Genomic DNA, 26,238 nt, shown 5'->3' on the forward strand with positions numbered 1-26,238 from the left:
TATGAGTCGGAAAGAATGGTTGGTTATAGCTAAATATCTGTTTCAATGTACAACTTTTTCACTTAATTAAATATAATTAATAATTACACCACAAATCAGTCTTACTGAAAATTAGTACAAGTCTATAAAAAACAAAACTTTTTATTTCAGTGCAAAAGACATTTTAAAAATTGTTTCTGTATGATCTACTTCATATATAAAATTAAGAACGAAACACCAGAGTGCTACCAAGAGTTTCTTTTTCCTCGTGGCTCTGGTTTTCAGCCTTTTGAGACATGACCTTTGATGCTGATGTAGAAAACTTAGATATGGTTCAAAATTCAGCCTCAAAGTAATTAATGAGATGAAAAAGTTAAAAAAAATTACGTGAGGAGTTTAAAGATTTAACACTTAGCAGGGGACATTTTTGAAAAAGGAATGATGAAGTTTGTGAAATGGGTAGTCAGAGAACCTCTATGAAAATTATAATTCAATGTGGAACAAAGAATGAGACCTGGAGACCCAATAGGCTCTGGCATCACATATAATCAATGTAGCTGTGATCTGAATCTCAGTTGCAAGCTCTTTGGGAGCTCTCTTCATGTGCATTCACCCCAGCACAACTCCGTGCTTTCTATCTTGGGATTCTTCTTTCTTTGCTGGGGTTTCTCTCAAGGTATTTTGCTTTCGTTGTGGAATCTTGTCTCCACTCCACCCATCAACTTTTCACAGAGTTCTTTCTCTACCTCTTCATCTTAACTAAACCTAATTATCTGAGAAGAGCACATCTGCTTCTCAGTTCTATTGAAGAGAAGTTGCTCACTGCCCTATTCTACAGGCACCAGCACACAATGTTGACATTCTCCTAACTTCTTACCATATTTCTAAATCATTTATTTGCATATTTATGACACAGCATTTCCTTCATTGACACCAATATTATCCAGTTATGAAACAAGATACTATTGTCTTTAGAGTCCTTTACTGGAAACCCACTTTCTTCTCCTCATTATTAAAGACTGCCACCAGCTGCTCAGTCTTCCCCCCATCTCAGTCCTGCCACAGTGTTGGTAATGGCACTCACTATGTGGATGTACCATTAGACGATGTGATCTCAAAATGCCTGGAACTCCTTATAGCATCTGATATCTTCTACAATCCACATTAGAATCTCACACAATGGCGTCAATCAGATTGATGTTATACAAAATACCTACCATCTCTGTGGCTTTCATAAATTAGAACTATTTATCTTTATCTGTGCTCCAACTTAGTTTAAATGTGATTAGAAGTCTTTATTTTCTGAGGACTAGATGAAGTTAATTATGAAACCATCTCGCCTAATCCCTTGTTGGGGGATATCAAGACTAGCTCTATGACAGACTTTTCTATATTTTCCCAAGAATTTGGTATGTTAAAAATGTTTGTCAGTTAATTTTTTTCCAGAAATTCCTCCATTCTAATCTAGTTTCTATATTTGTTTGAACAGAATTGAACAAAGTATTTTTTTTAATTCTTTGTGGTTTTTCTATAATATGATAATTCCCTCATTTCAACTCTAAATTTGTATGTTGATGCTTTTTCCTTTTTTTTTGATTAAGTAAATTAGTGATCTTTCTCTTTCTGTCTCTGTCTATCTCCTTTTTCCCTGTCTCTTTCCTTCTTTCCTCTTTCCTTTTTAGTATAATTTTCTTCCTTCCTTAAAGGTAACCAAGATTATGAAATACAGTGTTCCAAACCATTTTTGACACATTTACTACATATATATGTGTAATAACATTAAAAAATGTAATAAACTGCATCTGATTTTGTAGTAAGAAAATAGACTAGCACATATCAGACAATTAGGAAGCACTTTTACCACTTTGTTCAAAAAGTGATTTTTATTGGAAGTACTCTATTTTTGCCACTTTTATATATCAGTGCTCTGTATTTTTTAAATGTTCTGGCCTCTTTTATCTGCCATCTGAGGGAAGACCCTAATTACATTGCCTAGTACTTTCATTAGTGCCATCTGCATTTCTTTGTTTCTTAGACTGTAAACAGTTGGGCTCAGCAGAGGTGTCAGCACTGTATACATCACAGCTATCAGCTTATCTTCAAGGAATGAGTCATGTCATTGGGCCTCAAATAAACAAAGCAAGCAAATCCATAAAATATGAATACCATAGTGAGGTGGGAAGAGCAAGCTGAGAAGGCATTATGCTTCCTCTTGGCAGAAGACATCTTCACATCTATGGGCACAATGAAGGCATCAGGAGTCATAATTAAAATAAAAGTGCCCACGAACACAAAAACAGTGAATGCAGGAAGAATCGTTTTCTGAAAAAAGATATAATCATGGGCAAGGGAGACCACAGGTGCAGTGTCGCAAAAGTGCTGGATGGTGTTAGAGTTACAAAAGGATAAGCTGAACACTATGAGGACAATGCCCAGAGACACCAAAATCTCCATGACAAAAAGAAGGCCGTCATGAGCTAGAATCAGATCTTTTGGGTCATCAGAATGGTGTAGTGTAGTGGGTTGTGAATGACAATGTAAGGTCACAGGAGATGGCAGCCATGGTGAAGCAGTTATTGCCTCCTAAGCCAAAAAGGAAAAACATCTGTGTGACACAGTCAGGAAGAGAAATGATTTTGCTGTCTGATATCAAGTCCACTAACAAGCGAGAGGTGATTACCACAGTGGTACAAGTTTCTGAAAAGGACAGGCCACAGAGGAAAAAGTCCATAGGCGTGTTAAAGTTGTGACTGAGCTTGATGGCCACCATTATGGACACATTTGCAGTTAGGATGTTACCTTGGGAGAAGAAAATCACCAAAAAGAGGAGACTCTGTATGTCTGGGAAACTGGAAAATCCACACAGAAGGAATGCACTCACTCTTGTATGATTGCCCATTCTCCTGGCAGGCACAGCAAGTTTCTCCCAAGAGTGCTGAAGCCCTCAAGGTCAAGACTCTGAGATAATGTCATCTGGCTTGTATTCAAGGGCTTGGCCAAAGACAAGTGCACTCTTAATGAGTGAGCTTAAGAAATAGGAGTTAAATGCCTCAGGTCGAATTCAAGGTCAGAACTCAGAATGATGAGGAAAAACTTTCTGGTAGGACAATCTGTAAATGCCATAGTGTAGGCTCAGATATCTTCTGGGAGACCCCTATTTGGCACCTCTTTCTCTCCTCTACAGTCAAGATCTACGTGAAAAAGGAAATTACGAAATAAAATTCTTATGTTCTCACCTACAGGAATATCAACCTGTAAAACGTTTATGTGTGATTTTATCACATCCTGGCATATGGAAGGGCTCAACAGTGTAGACTGAATCAATAAAAATTTAAGGAGAAGTAAGGAAAAGTTTTCTAGACATGCTTTGAAAGTAATCCTATCTTCAGTGGTGCTCCCCAGAATGAAGTGCCTGCTTGGTTAGCAGTTGTGCCAATGAGTGGATCTGATAAATGAATTTACTGTGTTGGAATTTGTACTGGTTTCCTATCCGTGATGATAAGTTAATATTTGACGTGTTCAATAACTGTCTCCCATCCAGGTGTATCTTGGTGGAAAATAGTTACAGAAAGCTATCTGGTCCTGGGTGGCATATTTGTGTCATGATGTTCTGGTTAATTCTTGAGTTTCAGGAACTTCAGGATATTTTCTAACTGATATACTGGTGGAAAGGGCTGCTTTGAAGCAGAGATCTGATAAGAATTAACTCAAGTCCCACAGATCATTTTACCAGTCAAATTTGTATTTCCATCTGTTCTTAAAATATCCAATCTGAGATGGCAGTATGAAAACCAGGACTTTACACAATGTGGGGTTTGGTTTCAAGCACTGTTGTCAGGAAAGGAAAGGAAAACAGTAAAAAGACATGTTGGGTGTGGAGTTGAGGGCTGGGGAAAGAAAGGTAGAGGCACACTGGAAAGTATTCTGTAGGATCCACAAAGCTTGAAGAACAAAGAAGAAAATATACCTTTAGATTAATAGTTTCTCTGTTATGCACTGAATTTATGGGCAAAGATTTATACAAGGAGGCAAGTCAGGTGACTGCTAATTACTCAACATTGGAAATGTGCTGGTTAACATGCTGCGTGTGTGTTTAAATTTTCTCTTTTAATTTTTCTCAACAAATCTATGTGGTAGGTATTTAAATCCTGATGCTACAAAAATTGAAACTAAGGTAGAGGTTGCTTAAGTAACTATTCAAAGCCAATGAATTAACTCCACAAATATTTAATTAACGTCTTTGATGTGTCAGGCAATTCTATGCATGGGAAATATAACATGGAGTAAGACACAAAAGAGCTCTCTCATCTCAAACTGTGAAAAGTGCCATGAGGAAAATTAAAGGAAAGTGGTATGAGAGAGAGGGAGTAGGTGGCTATTCTGGATTGTAGAGTCTGGAAAGCCCTTTCCATGGAACTGACACTTTGTGACTGGAGTGCAGTAAGCAGCCCACCATTTAAAGATCTAGGGGGAAAGCATGACAGACACAGGAAACAGCTAGTGCAAAGAGCCCATGGTGAGAATGAGCTTGCCATATTCAAGCAATATCAGGACAGTCAATGTATCCAGAACACCTCTCTCCTGTATCCTTTAAACAGTTTATATGATAAAGAGTAGTATTGTGCCCATGTTTGAGATAGGAAACTATGGCTTAGAGAGTTACTTAATCTGTGAAGGTGATGAAGTTTGTTAGAGGAGGAGCTGGTATTTACACCAGGCAGAGTGACTCTGGAGAAGACCTTATTAACTAGTAGATTAAAGTGACCCTGCAAGTGTAAGTGATGTACCATGACATTCAAGGTCTACCTGTTCACATCATCTTCTGCCATCAACCTCCCCTACATGGGAAACATCCCACTGTCCCCCAAGCACGGCATGTCCTTTTGTGGCTCTCCTACTGTGCACACGTTGTTTCTCCATTTACAATGTTTTTCCTGCCTTTTTCTGTTTCTTAAACCACAGTCTTTTTTCCAAACTCAATTTAAATGTCATCTCCCTCGAAAGCCATCCTGAATCACTCTGATGGAGTTAATGAATTCTGTGTTTACGTCTGATTACATTATGATGACATTATTACATGTCTGTATCCTATACTAGTCAGAGAAGAGAGTTATTTTACTATTTTGTATCCTACTTCCAGCCTAAGCTGGTATATGTGTTTGTTTTGTGAGAGTTCAACGAATGAATGGAGTGCCGTCTTCCCCAGGAAGCTTCACATAGGTTTTTTCTTAAGGACAATGACTAATTCTTCTCAACTACATTGTTTTTGCTCTTTAACATTTCCTTAATTTAGGCACATACTAAAGTTTGCTGTCTCCCTCAATATATTTCAAATGCATTTAAGACAGAGCCATGTCACCAGCAATGCGATAAGTACATATTGATATAAGACATACTTGCTTAATTGAATAAAGTGTATTATATGCCACCACCTAACAAAAAAAACCTATAAGTCTAGGAGTGATTTGCTTGGAAAAAAGCAAGAAGGACAATTATTTTTTGGTTTAGATGATATACCTTGTTTTCTGTGGCATCAAATCACACATGATTGATTATGTCCTCCACTGGGAAGCGTATTGTGATCACCAGGGTTGCCTTCTCAAGAGTTATGTGTCCTCACTCACAACCATCCTAAGTTTCTGGCAGGTTGTTCCAAGAAAGAAAACCAAAACTTTAGGAGAAATTGGCGTGTATAGGTTTTGAAACTCTCACTGTAGTTTGTTATTTCCTTTTTTCATCTGTATTAATAGTAAATCCTACTTTCCTCATAATACTCAAGGGAACCGGTGATTGCGAATATGTCAATATGACATCATCTCCATTACTTCTAGTTACTCCCCAAGGAGTAGAATTTGAAGGAAATGTTTTCTGGCTCAGCATTTTGTGATAAATGTACCCTCCTTGATTATATTACTTTTATAGATTGAAAGGGACATAATAAATTTCTTTCCCCCATAACCCCATTTCCAAGTTTTGCCAAGCTCCTGCTCTTGCAGAGAGATCTAGTGGACTTAGTATGTCTAATTTCTTTGAGATAGAAACCAGACCTACAGTAATTTGATTCTGATTTGAAAATAAGCTACCTTCAGACTCTCTTGTCCCATCACCATATCGAAGCTGTGGACAATGGACACTGTACACCAGTCTACCTGCCAAGAGATACATCAAAACCATGGCCAGCCCAAGGATGGCAGGGACCACCATGTCACTCATCATTCCCCACCAGACTGAACTGGAGGATTTCTCTGGCATCTACACTTACTTCCTGCTCATGGGCAACATTCAAAGGTAGAAAAGGGTGAATATTTATCATCCAGTCTTTGGAAAAGTGCATTTAACTTTCTTACGATCCAATCAGAATAAGAGTCAGCTTTCAGTCAGCTTTTCTAATGTTTGGAAAAGATATTGATATTTTCAATCGTCTAGAAAATAAAAGAGTATGTTTTATTGATTTCCAGATGTAAATTCTGATAAGAAATTCAACAAAATTTACTTAAATCAGAAGTTCATGAGGTTCATGCTTTAATGTTGTAAATGGCTTTCTAGTTTACTTACATACATGTGAAAAACATTTTTTTAAATTCTTTCTATGAGGCTGTATTAGATCCACCAAAGGAATGCTTGTTACTTTTAACAATCATAACTGCATAATCATGAAATCAAATGATTACACTGATTGGCCAAAGGGAAATTTAGGGAAACACACAAAGAATCAATTTCTAATGGTTTACAGTAAAATTTACAATGAAATTATGGGTGAAACTATAGAAATTTCAGAATGACTTATAGGTATTCTTCTTTATTGTTTTCTGCTTTATTCTTTTGATACAATAAAATTCCTTAATTAGATTTGAGATTAGACCTGGAATTACACTGGACTCTATTTTGTAATGGGATAGAGGATTGAGCTGAATTAGAGGGGCCTACATTTAAATCCAAACTATGTGTATATTACATACATATGTGCTAGTAATTTAATCAGCCTGATAACTGTTTCTCTCCTCTCTAAGATAGCTCCAAATATACCACTTTGCAGAGTGACAATGCTGTGCATATAGACGTATCAGATAAGTGCTCAGTACCTGCCAGTCCTATTTCCATTTTCTAAAACATTGCATGGTTTGGGGACAACTTTTCCTACATGTGCTCAGCAACACTTGGTTCGCAGCTTTCTAGCCTCCTCTCATTGCCTTTGTCTGTGTGCCAACTATGTCAGGAATAGGAAAACATCAGCATTTATTTCTGTCCAATTGTCTCCTTAGTATTTTCAATACCTTTCAACTGTCGATTAATACCCACAACTACTTGGTTATTAGTGGACAGAGCACAATGTTTATGGCAAATAGAAATACAAAATAAAATTCTCACTTTATGCCAAAGAGGAGTTACTTCTAATCTCTTAAAAAGAAGAAAACATTAAGCTGTACGAGTGTCTTGACATGAGTACAGCCATGTTTGGCCGCTCCATTGACCTACAGCCACCAGCACAAAAAGAAATATGAAAGCTGCTTTCTGTGTGGTGGGAACCGGCCCTTCTCTCACGGAGGGAGTTGCAAGTTGTAACATTTCAAGGCTCTTGGAGCGTCATAGCACAGGACGGACTGGCTTTCTGTGCCGGACTGGGACGATAACCAAAGAGAACAATGCATGTACACAACTACTGGGCTGGGACGTTAGCCAGGGGGCTCAGTGCACGTACGCCACTGATAACCATTTTGTGCATGGGCACACTAAATGCTTGCTCTGCAAACTCTGTAATTGCTTACTCTGAAAATTACTGATGGTATATAAACTGCTGGAAACTGAGACCTGGTGAGAGTTCCACCTGTGGAAGGGACTCCTTACCCAGGACGTGTGATCCTTGCCCAGCCGCGTCGATTGATGGGGCTCTCCTGGCAGTGGGGCGTGGATGTTGTGAGTAATTGATTTGATGTGAAGTAATTGATTTGATATGAAGTAATTGATTTGATGTGTTCTCTTTTCGGTCAACCTGGTGTTTCTCTTTCCGGTTGATTTGTGTCATTTCTCTTCAGCCGATGTGGGTGCTTTCCCTTTCCAGTTGGGCTGATGTTTTTTCCCTCTTAATATTTGACCTATTTGGATCTGTTTGCAGACTGTCGCCTTTACTATCCTCTATATAATAAAATATACCTTCAGTCCATTTGTTTGGAGTGGAAAGTGTCTTTTACGTCTCCGATCGAATCCCCGAACCTCTCATAACAACGAGTAACACTGCCCATGCACAGTTTTCTACAGTTCCTTCTGTAATATCATTTAGGGATAAATTTTTAAGGCATTTTGCCCTTTGAAAGCCTATAGTGCATTCACTCTATATCTGAAAAAACAAAATCTCTTATAAGAATAGAGTCAAGTCTTCTCTATTCCTTATGGCTGGGGCTGAGTTCCATGCACATTCCAATGAGAATTTCATGGTCACCTGAGACGATTATCCCTTGACACTACCTGGAGTTTCTTTCTTTCCCTTAGTTACCAGGAGGATTGTCCTCTGCGGACCTAGAACTCCTTGTGGTGTTAACAAATCATTGTTTTTATTCTGACATAGCATTGTGATTATTCAGTGAAGTTTGTTCTTATTCATCTGAAAAACAAATCAAATACTTAAAATTCAACTTGTACAAATACCTCTTGGAATGTGAATGTTTCCCTCAGGTACATTTTCCTTCCTACTCAATACCATCTATTTTATAGTTCTGAAAATTTTCCAAGTCCCACAGCTCTTCTGACCTGTATACAGGGAATCAAGTCTTCTGCCCTGTAGCCCAGGGAATCCATCAGAAGAAAGGTGGAAAAGAAAATGAACACACAGAGTGATTGTTGTGAGTGCTTTCTCATGAGGTAACCTCTGTGGAAGGCCTTGCCAAACAGGAAAATGACTGTAAATCCCCGAGTAGTGCACTGCCACTCAAAAATTTTTCTCATGTTTCATTATAAGAATTGTAAAACATAAAACTATGCTGAGATCATTATATTGTGAGCATCCTCTACCTGGATTGTTCTGAGTATCTACTGTTGTATAATTAACTACCCCAAATCTTAGTGGCTTTAAGCAACTCATATAGACATGGCTTAGTAGGGATAACAGAGACATCAAATATCTTGTTCACTCTCATGTCTGGTCACTGATCCTGGCTGTTGTTTGAGACCGTGAACAGCAATTCAACCTTTCTGTGTGGGCATAGTGACTGGGTTCCATGGGTGACCAGTTCCTGAAAGCCAAGTAGATACTATATCAACTTTTACGATGTGATGATTAATTTTATGTGTCAACTTGACTGGACTAAGTGATGCCCAGATAGTTGGCAAAACATGATTCTGGACGTGTCTATGAAGATATTTCCAGAAGAGATTAGTATTTGAGTCAGTAGACTGAGTAAAGAAGATCCACCCTCACCAATACGGGCGTGTATCATCCAATCCATTGAGGGCCCAAACAGAGCAAAAAGGCCTAGAAAGATTGCATTCTCTCTCCCTTCTTGAGTTCAGATGTCCAACTTCTCCTGCCTTCGGACATCAGAGGCCCTGGTTCTTCAGTTTGGGACTCTTGGACTTACACCAGCAGACCCCTGGGTTCTCAGGGGGAATGGATGGACTGAATTATGACATCATGTTTCTCGATTCTCCAGCTTTCAGATAGTAGATTGTGGAACTTCTCCACCTCCATAAGTGTGACAGCCAATTTCTGTAATAAATCTCCTCTTATATATATCCATATATATCCCATCGGTCTGTTTCTCCAAAGGAGGCTGACTAATACAATGCCTCATCTCAATGCACTGCATTCTTTTGATTCAGGCAGTTAAAGAACTGCCCAGGTTCTAGGACAAGGAAATAGTTTCCACCTTTTGATGGGACAGCGACAAAATTCTGGAAGAGCATGTAGGACTTATGCTGTCATCATTTTCAGAAAATACATCATGCCACGCACTAAGATTTTTCTATATTTGCTTTATCACATATATCTTTGAACTTTATCCATCCACTAATCTATCTTATTTTGTGATCATACCAAAGGAAATTATAGACATCAGTACACGTTTCCATAAATACTTCTGTACACATATCGATAACTAGAGTTCAGTACTTCTATATCTTTTATTCTATACAATTTTATGCAAATTTACTTAAAGTTAAATATGCAAATCTTAAGTGTACTGTCACTATTCAGTGGCAAACACATCAACCTGTGTAACTCAAGCACCTCTCATCATACAGAATATTAACTTCAGTCCTGCAATTTCATGCATATCCCTCCCAGATAGTGCTAGCTTCCACTATGCAGAGATACCCATTGTTCCAATTCTTTTTTCACCCTGGCTTACTTTTTCAGATTCTAGAATTTCATATAAATGGAATCGTATAGTATGTCCTCTTTTTTTGAAAGGTTTCTTTCAGTCAGCGTAATATTTAAAAAAATGTATCCATATTGTTGCGTGTGTCTACAATTTGTTTCCCTTTGTTACTTAAGAGTATTTCGTTGTGTGAATATACCAATTTGCTTAACTATTCTTCAAATAAAGAAAACCTGGATTGTTTCCAGTTGTTGAATATTAAAAGGAAAACAGGCATTAACATGGAAATTAATGACATAGAGAATGGAAAAACAATAAAATCATTGAAACAAAAGCTGATTCTTTGAAAAGATCAACAAAATTGATGAGCCTGTAGTTCAACTGACCAAAAAAAAAAAAAAAAAGAGAGAGAGAAGAAAAAGCAGATCTATGAACACTGTAAAAAGATCATTGGTTGCCAGGGTTGTGGGGTGAGGTTTGAACGAATAAGTGGAGAACAGAAGTCTTCTAGGGCATTGAAAATACTCTTTATGATACTATAATGATGACAATACATCATTGTACATTTGCCCAAACCCACAGAATGTACAACACCAAGTGTGAGTTCTTATGTCAACTATAGGCTTTGGGTGATTTTGATGTCAATGTAGTTTCAATATTTGTAACAAATGTACCACTCTGGTGAGGGATGTTGATAATGAGGGAAGCTTTGCATATGTAGGGCCAGAGGGTATATCAGAAATCTCTGTACCTTCCTCCCAATTTTGCTGAGAACTTAAATCTGCTCTAAAAAAAATAGTCTTAAAAAGAGAGAAAGAGAAGACTCAAATAGCTAGAATCAGAAATGAAAGACATGACATTACTACCATCCTACTGAAATAAAAAGATTAGAAAGGAATACTGTGGAAAAGTGTATGTTAATTAAATAGATAACAGATGAAATTAGCAAATTCTTAGAAAGTCACAAGCTATCAAAACTGTCTCAAGAAGAAATAGACAATCTGCATAGACTTAAAACAATTAATGAGACTGAATTATAAGCAAAAACACTATCCATGAAGAAAAGCCCAGGCACAAATGGCTTCACTGCTGAATTCTGCTAAACATTTCAAGAATAATTAATATCCATTCCTCACAAACTTTTCCAAGAAATCACAGGGAATGGAACAATTCCCAACTCATTGTAAGAGGTCATCATTCCCTGATACTAAAACCATACAAAGATATCACAACAAAAGAAACTACAGACCAATATCTCTTAGGAATACATATGTAAAAATCCTCAACAAAATAGTAGCAAAGTGATTTCAGCAGCAAAAATAATTTTACATATAACTAAGTGGGATTTATCCCAGGGAAACAAGGTTCGTTTATCATTAGGAACTCAATTATACACCATACAACATTATAAACCCCCAAAACCATATGATCATCTCAATATAGGTGGAAAAGGCATTTGACAAAATCCAATACCCAATCATGCTAGAAACACTCAGCAAACTATTAATAGAAAGGAGCTTCTTGAGCCTGATAAAAGGCATCTATGAAAGACCCATAGCTAGCATCATACTTAATGACCAAAGACTCAATGCTTTCCCCCTAATATCAGAAAGATGCCAAGGATGTCTGCTTTTGCCTCTTTTATTCAACATTTTACTAGAAGTTCTACAAAGGGCAATAGCGAGAAAATGAAATAAAAGTCATCCAGATTGTAAAGGAAGAAGTACAACTATCTGTATTTGCACACAACACAATGTTGCATGTAAAAAATATATATGTATAGAAAAACATAGAAATAAACAAAAAACTGTAGGAACTAATAAAACACTTCAGCAAGATGTAGGATACAACTAAATATAGAAATAAATTGTCAGCAAGATGTAAGATATAAGACAAATATAGCAATAAATTGTATTTCTTTGCACTAGCCATAGACAATCCAATAATGCAATCAGAAAACAATTTCATTACAATAGCATTCAAAAAGTAAAATATTTAGGAATAAACTTAACAAAAGAAGTGCAAAACTTATACTCTAGAAATTATAAAACATTGCTGAAAGAAAGGTAAGGAAACCTAAATAGATGAAAAATCATCCCATGTTCATAGATCTTTAATAATGTTAAGATGGCAATATTCTCCAAATTGATCTACAGATTCAGCATCATCTCTATCAGAATGCTAACTGATTTCTTTTTAGAAGTTGACAAGATGATTCCAAAAGGCATGTGGAAACATAGGTGATGCAGTATAGCCCAAACAATCTTGAAAAATGAGAACAAAGCGGGAGGAGTCACACTTCCCAATTTCAATGCTTATACAAAGCAACAGTAATCAAAAGAGTGTGTAGTGGCCTGTGGGTTAACATGCAAATCAAAGGAATATAATTGAGAGTTCAGAAATAAACAATGTGTCTACAATGAACAGGTTTTCACCAGTGGTTTCAAGAACTTTCAATGGGTAAAGAATTGTCCTTTCAGTAAAATGGTGCTGGGTCAATTGAATATCCACATTCAGAAGAAGAAAGCTGGACCCTTACCTCACACCATTACAAAAAATAATCCAAATAGATCAAAAACCTGCTATAAGAGCTAATATACTATAAAACTCTTAGAAGAAAGCATAGAGGTAAGTTTTTGTGATCTTGGATTTAGTAATGGATCCTTCATTATGACATCAAAAGCATGGGCAAAAAAGAAAAGAAAAACTAGATAAATCAGATTTCATTAAAGTTAAAACTTTTGGGCTCCAAAGGAAACTATCAAGAAAGTGACGAAATAACACACAAAATAGGAGAAAATATTACACATATATGTCTGATTAGGGACTTGCATCTAGAATTATATAGAGTACTTGCAATTCAATACAAATAAACCAGTTAAAAAATGGGCAAGAGTGATGTCAGTGTCATGGTGGAGTGAATGTCGTCTTTCTCTATTCCCTGTAAGTTACATCCAATCAGACATCTATTGACCAACAGAGGATTCCCTACACAGCACAACAAGATCCCTAAGAGATCCTTGCATCTATACATCTGAAGGTGCGTGGACTGGACCCCCATGAGGCATTCTAACTAGCAGGCAGCCCCCACTCCCCTGGCAGCAGCAATCCAGGGTGTAGATCCTCACAGTAACCCAAATGCCTGTGAGTATTCACTGTGGGGGCTGAAAAATCCAGGTGCAGCTTGCTCCATGGCTGTCTCCCAGTAGATCAAGCCCACATGGCTGCCAGCGGTTGTGGCCAGGGCAGAGAAAAAACAGGTGTGGCTTTCTCTCTGCTCATCTCCAGCAGAACTGGCCTGCATGCCTATGAGTGGTCACAGCAGGGGCAGAAAAAACAGGTGTAGCTTGCTCCCTGCCCTTGTCCCAGTAGATCTTCCCCTCCTACACTACACACACACTACCTTCCCCTCCATTGGCGGTGGCCAGGTCTTTTCAACAGTGGGGATAGTACAGATAATTGGATTTTCCCGGCTGGGGGGGGAGGGGTGCCTTGACCTCAGTTTTGAAAACACACTCGCTAGCACCAGAAACTAGAGGCTGCAGAGTGAGCAACAACAAAAACCTCTCTCTGCTTAGCTCCTGCTCCCCTCTAGTAATGGCAAGTGGGACACGTGAACAGAGGCATCAGGAATGACAGCAGAACCAGTGACCTAGTCCCAATGGTGGCACCACCAACACCAGCTCCACCAGCAGCAGGGGCTGCATGAAAGTCCCTGAGTCCCCAGGCCCTTGGCAGTAACAGCAAAACCCGGGAACCCAGCACCCCTGACAGCAGTGCAACCAGCACCCCAAGACAACCCAGCAGCAGCAGCAGCAGCACAAGTGGTCCATGGGGTAGCACCATCTGAGCCTGTGGAGAGCCCATGGAGAGCCAGTGGAGGCACATGAGACCCAGGTGACCCAAGAAGCAACAGAAATACTTTCAGCCTGGTGACCCTGGGGCAAACACCTGAAACTGTAGTGACATCCTAAGTAGTAAGGTACCAGTAACTCTAGAGGCACAAGCACCACAAGGAGGGCACTGATGACTCATCTGGCAGAGACAGTGGAAGGTGAAAAGTCCAGGATCTCAAATACAATCAGAAGCAGCTCAGAACTAAAGTAACCAAAGCTGTGCCCAAATAAGAAAGGTGGTTACTACACAAATGTGCTGGCAGAGGATCAATTCATCAGACACCATGAAGAACTACTGTAACAGAGCAGAACAAAAAGACAATGACCACTCTCCAGAAACCAAACTTGAAGTCACAGAAGATTATAATCTAACTGGCAGAGAATTCAAAGAAGCTGTCATAAAGGAACTCAACATATTACAAGAAAACTCAGAAAGACAGATCCATGAGCTCAGAAATAAAATTAATGAACAGAGAGAGTACTTCACCAGAGAGATTGAAACTCTAAAAAAAAAACACACACACAGAAATTCTGGAGTTGAAAGGCACAATTAATGAGATGAACAATAATGTAGAAAGCATGAAAAATAGAGCAGACTGGGGCTGGCCCCATGGCTTAGTGGTTAGGTGCACACACTCCGCTACTGGCAGCCCGAGTTTGGATCCAGGCGCGCACCGATGCACCACTTCTCTGGCCATGCTGAGGCCGCATCCCACATACAGAAACTAGAAGGGTGTGCAACTATGACATACAACTATCTACTGGGGCTTTGGGGGAAAAAAAAGGAGGAGGATTGGCAATAGATGTTAGCTCAGAGCCGGTTTTCCTCAGCAAAAAGAGGAAGATTAGCATGGATGTTAGTTCAGGGCTGATCTTCCTCACACACACACAAAAAAATAGAGCAGACCACATGGAGGAGAGAGTTAGTGAGCTTGAAGACAGAAAACTAGAAATGATTCAGTTGGATGAAGAGAAAGAACTAATGAAGAAATTCTTTGAGAAATATCCCACTCAATTAGGAAAAGTAACAAAAGGGTTATAGGTATCCCAGAAGGAGAAGAGAGGGAGAAAGGAGCAGAGACCTTATTCAAAGAGATAATAGCTGAGAACTTCCCAAACCTGGGGAATAAACTGGACATGCATTACATGAAGCTAATAGAACTCCTAATTACCTCAAGGCAAAAAGACCTTCTCCAAGGCATATACTATTAAAACTAGCAAAAGCCAATGAAAAAGAAAAAATATTAAGGGTGGCAATACAGAAGAAAATAACCTGCAAATGAACTCCCATCAGGCTTTCAGAGATTTCTCAGGAGAAACTCTACAGGCTAGGAGAGAGTGGAATGATGTATTCAAAACACTGAAAGACAAAAACTATCAGCGAAGAATACTCTATTCAGCAAAATTATCCTTCAGATATGATGGAGAAATAAAAGCTTTCCCAGACAAACAAATGCTGAGGGAATTCATTGCCACTAGACCTGCCTTACAAGAAATGTTGAAAGGAGCCCTCTTACTTGACACAAAAAGGCAAAGGTTTACAAAGCTTTGAGCAAGGAGATAAATAGACAGAATCAGAACATTGCAGATCCATAACAGAGTAGGTTGGTAAACACTTATACCATAAAGGATAAAGAGAAAGAAAGCATCAAAAATAACTATAACCATTTCATTTTGGTAACAAACTCACAACACAAAAAAGAACAATTTGTGACAACAAAAACGTAGAAGGGGGAGAGGAAAGGGACAGAACCTGCATAGGCTAATGGAGATAAGAGGCTATCAGAAAAAGCACTATGTCATCTATGAGATCTTTTATACAAACCTCATGGTAACCACAAAACAAAAATTCAGAGCAGAGTTACAAATCATAAATAAAGAGAAAATTGAGAAGAACATCACAGAAAACCACCAAACAGAAATAGCAGACAGAAATACAAGGAAAAATAAACAATGGAAATATTAGAACCACCAGAAAAGAAAAATAAAATGGTGGTATTAAGCCCTCATATATCAATAATCACTCCAAATGTAAATGTATTGAATTCACCAATCAAAAGACACAGAGTGGCTGGATGGATTAAAAAATAAGACACAACAGTATCCTGCTACCAGGAAACACACCACAGCTCTAAAGACAAACATAGGCTCAGAATGAAGGGATGGAAGATGATACTCCAAGCAAATGGCAAGCAAAACAAAGTGGGTGTAGCCATACTTACAGGAGACAAAAGAGACTTCAAGATAAAAAACATAACAAGAGATAAAGATGGGCACTATATAATGACAAAAGGGACATTCTGCTAAGAAGACATAACACTTATTAATATATATGCACCTAACACAGGACTACCAAAGTATATAAAGCAACTGTTAACAGACCAAAAGGGAGAAAATGACAACAACACAATAAGAGTAGGGGACCTTAACACTCCACTATGTTAGTGGATAGATTATCCAGACAGAAAACCAATAAGGAAAGAGTGGCCTTAAATGAAACAGTATACCAGATGGACTTAATAGATATATATGGAACATTCCATCCAAAAACAGCCAAATACACATCTTCTCAAGTGCACATGGAACACTCTCAAAGGTAGACCACATGTTGGGAAACATAGAAGCCTCAATAAATTTAAGAAGATGAAAATCATATCAAGCATCTTTTCTGACCACAGCGGTATGAAATGAGAAATTCACCACAAGAAAAAAGCTGTAAAAGTCACAAATATGTGGAGACTAAGTAACACGATAAAGAACAACTATTGGATCAATGAAGAAATCAAATGAGAAATAAAAAAATACCTGTAGATAAATGAAAATGAAAACACAACATACCGAAACTTATAGTATGCAGCAAAAGCCATACCAAGAGGGAAATTTATAGCAATATAGGTCTACCTCAAAAATCAAGAAAAATCTCAAATAAAAAAATACTTAAGTGCACTTTAGGGAATTAGAAAAAGGAAAAACAAAGCCTAAAGTCAGTAGAATGAAGGAAATAATAAAAATCAGAGGAGAAATAAGTGAAATAGAGACTGAAAAAAAACAATAGAAAAGATCAATGAAACTGAGAACTGGTTCTTTGAGAATATAAAAAAATTTGAGAAACCATTAGCCAGAATCACTAAGAAAAAAGAGAGAAGACTCAAATAAATAAAATCAGAAAAGAAAGAGGAGAAATTACAACAGACAGCACAGAAATACAAAGGATTATTGGAGAATATTATGAAAAGCTATATGCTAATAAATTGAATAACCTAGAATAAATGGATAAATTCTTAGAATCATACAACCTCCCAAAACTGAATCAAGAAGAAATAGAGAATCTGAATAGATGAATCACAAGTAAATAGATTGAAACAGTAATCAAAAACTTCCCATAAAACAAAAATCCAGGACCAGACAGCTTCTCTGGAGAATTCTACCAAACATTCAAAGAAGACTTAATACATATCCTTCTCAAACTCTTCCAAAAAATGAAGAGGATGGAACACTTCCTAACACAGGTGGCAAGGCAAACACTACTCTGATACGAAAATCAGATAAGGACAACACAAAGAAGGAAAATCACAGGCCAATATTGCTGATGAATATAGATGCAAAAGTCCTCAACAAAATATTAGCAAATCAAATACAACAATACATTAAGAGGATCATACACCACACTCAAGTGGAATTTATTCCAGGGATGCAGGGATGGTTCAACATCTACAAATCAATCAATGTGATTCACCATATTAACAAAATGAAGAATAAAAATCACATGATCATATCAATAGATGCAGAGAAAGCATTTGACAAAATCCGACATCCATTTATGAAAAAACTCTGAATAAAATGGGTATAGAAAGAAAGTACCTCAACATAATACAGGCCATATATGACAAACTCCCAGCCAACATCATACTTAATGGGAAAAAACTGAAAGCTATTTCTCTGAGAACAGGAACAAGACAAGGACACCCACTCTTATTCAACATAGTACTGGAAGTTTTAACCAGAGCAATTAGACAAGAAAAAGAAATAAAAGGGATTCAAATTGGAAAGGAAGAATTAAAACTGTCACTATTTGTGGATGACATGATTTTCTATATAGAAAACCCTGAAGAAGCCACCAAAAACTATTAAGAACAATCAACGAATACAGTGAATTTGCATGGTACAAAATCAACATACAAAAATCAGTTGCATTTCTATACACTAGTGTCTTTTTATTTTTTTGTGTGTGAGGAAGATCAACCCTAAGCTAACATCCATGCCAATCCTCCTCTTTTTGCTGAGGAAGACCGGCTCTGAGCTAACATCTATTGCCAATCCTCCTCCTTTTTTTCTCCAAAGCCCCAGAAGATAGTTGTATGTCATAGTTGCACATCCTTCTAGTTGCTGTACGTGGGACGCTGCCTCAGCTTGGCCAGAGAAGCGGTGCATTGGTGCACGCCCGGGATCCGAACCCGGGCCACGAGTAGTGGAGCACACGCACTTAACCACTAAGCCATGGAGCCAGCCCCTATACACTAGTGTCTTGACATGAGTATAGCCATGTTTGGCCGTTCCATTAACCTACAGCCACCAGCACACAAAGAAATATAAAGCTGCTTTCTGTGTGGTGGGAACTGGCCTTTTTTCTGGGAACTGGCCTTTCTCCCACGGAGATAGTTGCAATTTGTAAAAATTTCAAGGTCCTTTGGGCGTCACGACCTGGGGTAGACTGGCCATCTGTGCCAGGCTAGGATGATAATCAGGGAAAACAATGCACGTACACACTGCCAGGCTGGGACAATAGCCAGGAGGCTCAGTGCACGTATGACACTGATAATCATTTGTGCGTGAGAACATTGAATGCTTGCTCTGTAAACTCTGTAACTGCTTATATAAACTGCTGGAAACTAAGGCCTGGTGAGAGTCTCACTTGTGGAGGGGCCGCCCAACCCAGGACCTCTGATGATCGGATTCCCTCCCAGCCGTGTCAATTGAAGGGACTCTCCCCGGCATTGGGGCATGGATGTTGTGAGTAACTGATCTGAGGTGTCCTCCTTTCGGTCAACCTGGTGTTTCTCTTTCCGGTTGATTTGTATCATTTTCCTTCAGTTGATCTGGTGTTTCCCTTTCCAATCGATCCAATGTTTTTCCCTCTTATTATATGACCTATTCAAATCTGCCGTTATCTCAGTCGATCTGGTGTTTCCCTTTCCAATCAAGCTGGTGTTTTTCCCTTTTATTATTTGACCTATTTGGATCTGTTTGCAGACTATCGCCTTTACTATCCTCTATATAATAAAATATACCTTCAGTCCACTTGTTTGGAGTGGAAAGTTTCTTTTATGTCTCCGATCGAATCCCCCGAACCTTTCATAACAACTAGTAACAATCTAGCAGAAAGAGAAATCAAGAATACAATTCCACTTACAATCACAAGAAAAAGAACAAAATATCTAGGATTATATTTAACTAAGGAGGTGAAAGACCTATACACTGAAAACTGTAAGACATTATTGAAAGAAATTGAAGAATATATAAAGAAATAGAAAGATATTCCATGACCATGGATTGGAAGAGTAAACATAGTTAAAATGTCCATATCACCTAAAGCAATCTACAGATTCAATGCAATCCCAATCAGAATCTCAATGACATTCTTCATGGAAATAGAACAAAAAATCCTAAAATTTATACAGAACAGCAAAAGACCATGAATAGCCAAAACAAGCCTGAGAAAAAAGAACAAAGTTGAAGGTATCACACTCCCTGAATTCAAAATATACTACAAAGCTACAGTAACCAAAACAGCATGGTACTGGCAGAAAAACAGACACACAGATCAATGTAACAAAATTGAAAGCCCAAAAATAAAATCACACATCTGTGGACAGTTACTCTTTGACAAAGGAGCCAAGAACATACAATGGAGAAAGGAAAGTCTCTTCAATAAATGGTTTTGGGAAAACTGGACAGACACATGCAAAAGAATGAAAGTAGACCATTATCTTACACCATACACAAAAAGTAACTCAAAATGGGTCAAAGACTTGAATGTTAGACCTGACACCATAAAATTCTTAGATGAAAATACAGTCAGTACATTCTGACATCGATCTTGGCAGTATCTTTTCAAATATCGTGTCTCCTCTGGCAAGGGAAACAAAAGAAAAAAGAAACACGTGACATTACATCAGACCAAAAAGTTTCTGCATGGCAAAGGAAACCATGCATAAAATGAAAAGACAACCCACCAAGCGGGAGAAAATATTTGCAAATCATGTATCTGACAAGGGGTTAATTTCCAAAATACATAAAGAACATATACAACTCAACAACAAAAAAACAAACAACCTGATGAAAAAATGGTCAAAGGATACAAATACCTTTCCAAAGAAGATATACAGATGGCCAATAGGTGCATGAAAAGATATGCAACATCACTAATTATTAGGGAAATGCAAATCAAAACTACAATGAGATATCACCTCACACCTGTAAGAATGGCTATAATTAACAAAAGCAGAAATAATAAGTGTTGGAGAGGATGTGGAGAAAAGGGAACCCTCAGACACTGCTGATGGGAATGCAAATTGGTGCAGCCACTATGGAAAACAGTATGGAGATTTCTCAAAAAATTAAAAATTGAATTACCATATGATTCGGCTATTCCACTACTGGGTATTTATCCAAAGAACATGAAATCAATAATTCAAAAAGATATATGCACCCGCCTGTTCATCAACGCATTATTCAGAATAGCCAAGACATGGAAGCAACCCAAGGAGCCATCAACTGATGAATGGATAAAGATGCAGTATATATACATACACATATATAACACAATGGAATACTACTTACCCACATGGTAGTAAAAGGCAAAATCATCCCATTTGCCACAACATGGATGGACCTTGATGATATTATGCCAAGCGAAAGGAGACAGATAGAGAAAGACAAGTATTGTATTATTTCACTCATATGTGGAACATAAACAAACAAATACATAGACAAGGGACAGATTAGTGGTTTCCAGAGGAGAAGGGAGTTGGGGAAGGGTGAAAGAGGTAAAGGGGCACATACGTATGGTGACAGATAAAAACTGGATTGTTGTTGGGGAACAAGATTCAATCTACACAGAAACTGAAACATAATGATGTACACCTGAAATTTACACAATGTTGTAAGCCAATATGACCTCAAAAAATAATTTAAAAAAATAGAAGCAAAAAAGTTTGTCTTATACCTAATATTATTTCTATAATAAGGCTCACATTTTCCTTTTCAAAAAAAAAAACATGGCAAAAGGACTTAAATAGACTTTTATCCAAATTAGATATACACAAAACCAAATAATATATGACAACATGCTGGACATTATTAGACATCAGAGAAATGAAATTCAAAACCACTGTGATACACCACTTCACATCCACTAAACCATGTGGACAATGTAACCTCAAAATTCCTTGATCTCCCTACACCACCAATAGTCTGGCCTGAGATTCTGGGGCCCTTTAGCAATTCTTTCCTCCCCAGGAAAGCAGGCAGCTGTGGTTTTCATCCCCTACATCTGTGTTGAGCAGAGGAAAGGATCAAAGGTGTCTACCAAGCCAAGCCACTTCCTCTGTTCTCTGCTGGATGGCTAGACTCTGCCTGACTTAGCAGAACTCCAAGACTGGCAAAACAGAAGCCAGTCCTCTGTGGAGCTCTCTTGGAAAACTTGGGCCACTGGATGCATGAACCAACATCTTCCCTTATGCAGGGAGCTTGGGGGCCTCTTCCTGATAGGATGGTGCTGTGCTGGGGGCAGGATCTCTGGTGAGAGGGTGTTTTGAATCTCCTTACCAGCTTCTGTGAGTCTGGTTTTGCATTCTCCTAGAGCGAAGGAATCTTTCATTTAGTTTCTGCTTTTTAACAAAGATAATTTGTCTGAGAATTGTTACCGAATTGGTGGTTTTGTAGGGGTAAGGAAGGCCCAGGGCTTCCTACGCTGCCATATTGCTGATGTCACCATGCAGATGTTTTTTGTTTTTTTAAACTTTTTTGAAGTACAATAAACTTGAAGTACAATAAACACATGCACATAAAGTGCACAATTTCGTCAATTTTGTCTGCTGTATAAAATCGTGAAACCACAGCCCCAGTCAAGCAAAAGAGCATTTCAATCACCTCACAATGATTCCTTATGCCCCTGTGCAATCCATTCTTGTGTCTGACTCTGGCCCCAGGCAGCTACTGATTTGGTTTTGAAAAATATAGATTAGTGTGTTTTATCTAGAATTCTATAAAATGAGAATGATATAGAATGCACACTATTTCATGTGACTTCTTTCTTTGAGCATAATTATTTTGAGATTTATTCATAATGTGTATATCAGGAGTTTTCTTTTAATGCTGAGCAGTATTTCATTATATAGATATACCACTTTCTTTATCCACTCACTAATTTGTGGGCTTTGGGGTTGTTTCCAATTTGGGGCTATTGTGAATAAAGATGTTATGAACATTGGAGTCATTTCTATGTGGATATATATCTCCATTTGTCTTAGATAAATACTCAATACTGGGATCGCTAAGAGAGGTGGTGTTTAAGATTCTGAGAATTTTCAAGCCATTTTCCAAGTGGTTGTTTTGCTTTACGTTCCCACTTGTTTTGGTGAGAGATCCAAATGCTTCCAAACCTTGCAAATAGTTGGTATTCTTAGACTTGCTCAAATTTAGCTGTTTACTGATTCTGTAGTGATATATTTTTAGGGTTTTAATTTGCATTTTCCTGATAGTTAATGTAATTAAGCATTTTCTTATTGCTTGTTGGCCATTTATGTATCTCCTTTAAGTGCCTGTTCAAATCTTTCATCTATTGTTAAATTGGGTGTTTTACTTCTTGTTGAGTTCTAAGAGTTCTTTATATATTCTAGATCAAGTGTTGGCAAGATTTTTTTGAAGTCCAGAGAGTAAATATTATAGGCTTACAGGCTGTATGATCTCAGTCACAAGTACTCATCTCTGCCATTGTAGTGCAAAAGCAGACACAGACAAGGTGTAAACAGATAGGCATGGAGGTGTTCTAGTAGAACTTTATTTACACAAACAGGTAGTCAGCCAGAGTCTTTAATTTGCCAGCCTCTTTTCTGAATACGAGTCCTTTGTCAGATAGAAGCACTACAAATATTATCTCCATCTTGTATTTATGTGGTGTCATTTGATGGTTAGTTTCTGTTGAGGCCTCATTCCTGGCTTGTAGGCAGCTGCCATCTCACTGTGTGCTCACATGACCTTTCTTCAGTGAATGCACCTAGAGAGAGAGGGAGCAAGCTCTCTGGTGCTTCTTCTTATAAGGGCACTAATCCCATCAGACCAGGGCCCCACCTTCATGACCTCGTTTAACCCTAAATACCTCCCAAACTCCCATCCAAATACTATCACATTAGGAATTCAACATATGAAATTTTCGGTAAACAAACATTCAGTTCATAAAAACCAATATATCTTTATTTTTAAACATTTTCGTTTGTGCTTGTTGCATAATGCCTGAGAAATCTTTGCCAAATATGACAATTTTCTCCCTTATTTACCTCTAGAAATTTTGTTGTTTTATCTTTTGCATTTATAACTATAATACATTTTGACTTGACTTTCATATATAGTGTAAATAAGGTTTTGCGTTATTTTTTTCCATAGGGATATCCAGTTCCAGTAATGTTTGTGGAAAACACTTTCTTTCCTCATTGAGTTACCTTTAACATTTGTCTAAACTCAATTGAATATATATATTTTTGTCTACTTTTGGACTGTCTTTTCTGCTCCTTTGAACTGTATGCCTATCCTTTCACCAATACCACACTATCTTGATTAATACAGGTTTATGATGTCTTGAACTCATGTATTGCAAATACTCCAACTTTGTTCTTCCTTTCTAAAATTGTTTTTCTTATTACAGCTAGTATTCACATCCATGTAAATTTTAGCTTTAGTTTATCACTCTCTACAAAAGTTACTAAAATAATTTTGATGGGGATGTCATTGATTATATAAGTCAATTTTTGAAGAATTGGCATTTCAATAATATTATGCCTTCTAACCCATGAACATGTATATCTTTCTGCATTTATTTAGATCTTCATTTTCTCTCATCGGGGTTTGATAATTTCTAGAGGAGGTCTTGTGTGAGTTTTCATGAACATATTCCTAAGCATTTTGTGATTTTTGACCTGTCGTACATGGATTTTTCTTTTCTCATTTTCAATCACTTGCTCCAACTATCTAAAATATAATTCATTTCTTATGTTTTAGCCATACATTCTGCAACCTTGCCATTTAGTTCTGGTGCATGTTTTAGAAGTGTCTCAAAATCCATGTAAGCAGGTGTGCTAACTGCAAATAGAGATATTTTTGCTTCTTCCTGTCTCATCGCTCTAGATTTTATAACTTTTGCCTATTGCAAAGCCTGGAACTTTTAGTAAAATGCTGCATAGATGTGGTGTGAGTGGGCCTTCCTGTTTCTGAATGTAAGGGGAAAAAGCATTTAATTTTTTACCATTAAGCATGTTAGTTGAATGTTTTCCATAGATGCCCTTTGTCAGGCTGTGTTTTGTTCCTCTCTTCCCCTTCTTGCCTTCTTTTGGATTATTTGAATATTGTAAAATTTAATTTATCTATCCACATTATAGCTGCAACACTGAACACGTGGCATATATATGAGTGAATTTGTGTGTATTAATGTGAATGGTGGAGGTGTGCAGAATGACAGTCGATGATTACATAAAAATACTGGATCAATAAGAATGGTATAAGCTGTAGAAGTGTAAATTTTAAAGTCCAAGTTATTTTATTTATCCTTGACTAAAACTAAAGTTACAACCAAAGGACTTACAGTAATATCTGGAAACTTGAAGCACTAAGAAACTGATATTGAGTTATATACTTTGAGATGACAATGAACTGAGCTAGCCATGACATTTTGTTATATAGATATTAATAAAATGTTGGAAAATAGATATATGATAATTATTTAAAAAAACTAAAAATGTTTTTTTAGTGGGTAAGATTTATATTTATTCTCTACTAGAATAAAGTTGACTTGCTTATTTGTAATAAACTTGCACGTGAGATTCCACTTTAACTCTACTTGTTTATTGTTATATAACTTTCAAACTTGATACCACCATATTCTATTGCTTGTTAGCTGTGAGATAATTTTTATTTTATCTTTACCATAGAGTATGGAATTAAGTTTATTCTCTTTTTTGATATTTAATCCATTGATTTTCTGTTTTGACCTTGTTATAATAAACTCAACAAATATAAAATCTGTACTGATCCTCTCAGACTTGGAAAAACCACTGGTTTTCTCCTTGTATCAATTATGTTCAAACTAAATATAGGGGAAAAATAGCAGGAACACAGAAAGAAATTCCAATTTTTCTTTAGTAAAGCAAATTATTTACAGATACTGAGATATTTCAATCCTGAAATATTTTAAAGAGTCAAAAGCGGTTTTTATGGGGAGTTGGACTTTGGATTTGTGAAAGATGGGGCAAACGACCATTGTTTTCTCTTATGAGCCATTTTAACTAAGTGCATGTAACTATTTGATAGTGCTAAAATTATTACTAAATTCTTTTAATAAATAACTCTGTCTGGCTATTGTGTGGAAGGCCAAAAATGCATATAGGAAAATCAATTAGGACAACTATGGCTGTGTTGAGATGGAGAGAATTGGACTCATTTGGTAGGAATGTAGGAGGTAAGATCAATAGGAGTTGGACACTGGTGAGTATATGAGAGGAAATTAGTATCCTGAATACTTGCCTGGTGCTTAGGGCCAGACTGTAGGCCTACTCGGTTTCAGGGAATTAGGCAGAGGTTTGAGGGTGGGGAGAGGAAACTGTGAATCAGGGACTAATTGGGAACCAGTGATCATCCCTTAGGTCTTAAGTCTTGAATTTGACTAGAAGACAGCAGTGGTGAGGAGTACATATTCCAGCATTCACTCTGACCTGAATTTTAAACCTGGCTTTAATTTAGCCAGTTGAACACATTTGGACAAGTATCCTGAAGTAAGCCTCAGT

At 37.5% G+C, this 26,238-nt stretch overlaps 1 pseudogene; it reads right to left on the bottom strand.

Moving 5' to 3' along the window:
- Positions 1–1,915: 1,915 nt before the first annotated feature.
- Positions 1,916–2,926, bottom strand: LOC101407107 (olfactory receptor 10T2-like; annotated as a pseudogene).
- Positions 2,927–26,238: the final 23,312 nt, after the last annotated feature.

This window comes from Ceratotherium simum, chromosome 7, assembly GCF_057802395.1.
Source record: "Ceratotherium simum simum isolate JZ-2026a chromosome 7, ASM5780239v1, whole genome shotgun sequence".
Lineage (NCBI taxonomy): Eukaryota > Metazoa > Chordata > Mammalia > Perissodactyla > Rhinocerotidae > Ceratotherium > Ceratotherium simum.